At 51.0% G+C, this 3,945-nt stretch overlaps 1 non-coding gene across 1 annotated transcript; it reads left to right on the forward strand.

Annotated features, from left to right (window-relative positions):
• The first annotated feature begins 3,361 nt into the window (after positions 1-3,361).
• TRNAT-CGU (transfer RNA threonine (anticodon CGU)) lies at positions 3,362-3,436 on the forward strand. The gene has a single exon. It is a non-coding gene; the product is annotated as a tRNA-Thr (tRNA).
• Positions 3,437-3,945: the final 509 nt, after the last annotated feature.

Genomic DNA, 3,945 nt, shown 5'->3' on the forward strand with positions numbered 1-3,945 from the left:
CTTTGGATGACATCATCACGCCAAACGCGCAAAAATTTTCACCCGTGGGAGGGGGTGGGCGTGCGTCAGGGTTCTGCCTCAGGCGGCAGAACCCCACGCACCGGCCCTGTGTGGGTCACCAAAGAGAACTTTTTCTCCCTCTCGCAAAATATTCAAACTCAGTGGCATCCAATCGACCTGATGGGCAGTCAGTTCGGGACGGACAAAAGGAAAAAACTTCTTTACACACGCGGTTATTAAAATGTGGAATTCGCTGCCAGATGTAGTGATGGCCATAGAAATAAACAGCTTGAAACAGATCAATTTTTTGGGAGGATAAGTCTATCAGCGGCTACTTGCCATGATGCCTGAGTGGAACCTCCATGTTCAGAAGAACAAATCCTCTGAATCCCAGAGCCAGGAGGCAACTTCAAGGAAAGGCCACGGCCTCTGTGCCCTGTTGTAGGCCCTCCAGAGGAACTAGTTGGCCATTGTGTGAGACAGGATGCTGGACTAGATGGACCCTCACTGGTCTGATCCAGCAGGGCTCTTGTGATGTTCTTCTCAGGGGAAGGCCTCAGCCTCTCTGCCTTGTTATTAGACCTCCAGAGGAACTGGTTGGCCACTGTGTGAGACAGGATGCTGGACTAGATGGACCCTCACTGGTCTGATCCAGCAGGGCTCTTGTGATGTTCTTCTCAGGGGAAGGCCTCAGCCTCTCTGCCTTGTTATTAGACCTCCAGAGGAACAGGTTGGCCACTGTGTGAGACAGGATGCTGGACTAGATGGACCCTCACTGGTCTGATCCAGCAGGGCTCTTGTGATGTTCTTCTCAGGGGAAGGCCTCAGCCTCTCTGCCTTGTTATTAGACCTCCAGAGGAACTGGTTGGCCACTGTGTGAGACAGGATGCTGGACTAGATGGACCCTCACTGGTCTGATCCAGCAGGGCTCTTGTGATGTTCTTCTCAGGGGAAGGCCTCAGCCTCTCTGCCTTGTTATTAGACCTCCAGAGGAACTAGTTGGCCACTGTGTGAGACAGGATGCTGGACTAGATGGACCCTCCCTGGTCTGATCCAGCAGGGCTCTTCTGATGTTCTTCTCAGGGGAAGGCCTCAGCCTCTCTGCCTTGTTATTAGACCTCCAGAGGAACTGGTTGGCCACTGTGTGAGTCAGGAGGCTGGACTAGATGGACCCTCACTGGTCTGATCCAGCAGGGCTCTTGTGATGTTCTTCTCAGGGGAAGGCCTCAGCCTCTGTGCCCTGTTGTTGGCCCTCCAGAGGAACTGGTTGGCTAGTGTGTGAGACAAGAGGCTGGACTAGATGAACCCTCACTGGTCTGACCCAGCAGGGGTCTTCTGATGTTCTCCTCAGGGGAAAGCCTCAGCCTCTCTGCCCTGTCATTGGTCCTCCAGAGGAACTGTCCGGCCAGTGAGTGAGACAGGATGGTGGACTAGATGGACCACTGGTCTGAGCAGCAGGGGTCTTCTGATGTTCTTAGGAAGGCTTTTGTCTCCGTGCCCTGCTGCCGGCTGTCCAGAGGAACTGGTTGACCTCTGCGTGAGACAGAATGCTGGACTAGATGGACCACTGGTCTCACCCATCAGGGCTTTTCTTATGTTCTTATTTCATTTGCACACATAACACAAGATGCGGTATTCTGGATCTAACACTGCCCTTCTCCTAATAATATTTGGTTCTGTTCAGGTTAATTCGCCACGCTAGACATTTGAAACCTCGCTGAATCATTCAAAGCCATTTATCTGCTCCACAATTAGAGGACAGAGCATTCCACATGGAACTTCTGCCAGTTTTCGAGTTGCCGAAGTTCAGCTTATAATAATAATAATAATAATAATAACATTTTATTTATATCCCACCCTCCCCGCCGGAGCAGGCTCAGGGCGACGAACAACATCTTAATCCATACAGTGAATTATACAACGAATTTTAAAAACACATTCACCTAAAAAACATTCCAATTTTAAAATTAACCTTTCTGGTGCTATTCTGTTAGATGTAAATATTATGGCGAAGTCACATGAGGCGAATCTATCAGTCGTTCCGTTAGGTAGGGGCCATCCTAAAAAGGATGCTCTTGCAGGCCCTGCGGAACTGTTCAAGGCTCCGCAGGGCCCGCACTTCTTCCAGGAGCTGGTTCCATAGGTGTGGAGCTGCAATGGAGAACGCCTGTGTGCGAGTGTTCTTTAATTTTGCCTCCTTCAGCCCGGGGATAGTCAGTTGGTTCTTCCCCACTGATCTCAGTGCTCTCTGGGGTTCATATGGGGAGAGACGGTCCTTCAGGTAGGCAGGTCCTCAACCATATAGGGCTTTAAAGGTGATAACCAGCACTTTGTAACGAACCTGGTATACAACTGGCAGCCAGTGCAGTCCACGCAGCCCCGGCTGTATGTGCTCCCACTTCGGGAGCCCTAATAACAGCCTAGCCGCCGCGCTCTGCACCAGCTGCAGCTTCCGGGTTCGGCACAGAGGCAGCCCCATGCAGAGGGCTTAATGCCCACACGGAACCTCTCCTGGTCTGCGAGTCGCTTTTCAACAGCGCCCCAAGATTGCTTAGAGCAACAACCGAAGCTGCCGCTTTAAAGTCAAAAGCAAATCCATCAGTTTGAGAACGGTCCCATTAAAAACGAATCATTTTCTTTGGGATCCGTGGTTCTCCCCACACAGTCGAGACCGATCACTCAACGAACGTGTCTGCCTGGATTTTTGGACGTCTCGGCCTTCTGAAAAAAACGGTGCTAATTTCGTCAAGAGGAGCAATTTTCCCAACACGATGGAAGCAATCGAAAATGACGGGAACACCAACAGAGTTCCAAGAGATTGCAGTCTTCGTGCTGGCTGCTGAAAAACAGATTTTATAATCAGGGGTTGAATTCTAGCAGGAGCTCCTTTGCCTATTAGGCCACACACCCCTGATGTAGCCAATCCTCCGAGAGCTTCCAAGGCTCTTTTTTGTAAGCTCTTGGAGGATTGGCTACATCAGGGGTGTGTGGCTTAATAGGCAAAGGAGCTCCTGCTAGAATTCCACCCCTGTTTATAATCAACTCGGGCTCTGTTTTTAGGGTTCCCAGCTCTGGGCGGGGAAATATCTGGAGATTTGGGGGACTGAAACATGAGAGGGGGGGTTCGGGAGGGGGGCCTCAGCTGGCAATAAGGTTTCCAATCCCCAGTTGAGCAATACAAAAAACAAAACTGTGATGTACGGGCTAAGAGTGGTTAATAAAACTTTTGAAAGGCATGTAAAGATACTTTATGCATTTTAAGAGGTACAACTCTACAACATGGCCCATTCACAATGAGCACCCAGGTATAAGCTCATTTTGTCATAGCCAAAGACTTCCTCAGAAGTATCTGGAGTATTGGGGAGAGACGGTGGCTCAGTGGTAGAGCATCTGCTCCGTAAGCAGAAGGTCCCAGGTTCAATCCCCGGCATCTTCAGTTAAAAGGACCAGGCAGTAGGCGATGGGAAAGACCTCAGCCTGAGACCCTGGAGAGACATACAGTGGGGCTGTAGCTCAGTGGTAGAGCATCTGCTTGGTAAGCAGAAGGTCCCAAGTTCAATCCCCAGCATCTCCAGTTAAAGGACCAGGCAGTAGGCGATGGGAAAGACCTCAGCCTGAGACCCTGGAGAGACATACAGTGGGGCTGTGGCTCAGTGGCAGAGCATCTGCTTGGTAAGCAGAAGGTCCCAGGTTCAATCCCTGGCATCTCCAGTTAAAAGGACCAGGCACTAGGCGATGGGAAGACCTCAGCCTGAGACCCTGGAGAGACATACAGTGGGGCTGTGGCTCAGTGGCAGAGCATCTGCTTGGTAAGCAGAAGGTCCCAGGTTCAATCCCCGGCATCTCCAACTCAAAAGGGTCCAGGCAAATAAGTGTGAAAAATCTCAGCTGGAGACCTTGGAGAGCTGCTGCCAGTCAGGGGAGGGACGGTGGCTCAGTGGTAGA

Source organism: Heteronotia binoei, chromosome 3, assembly GCF_032191835.1.
Source record: "Heteronotia binoei isolate CCM8104 ecotype False Entrance Well chromosome 3, APGP_CSIRO_Hbin_v1, whole genome shotgun sequence".
Lineage (NCBI taxonomy): Eukaryota > Metazoa > Chordata > Lepidosauria > Squamata > Gekkonidae > Heteronotia > Heteronotia binoei.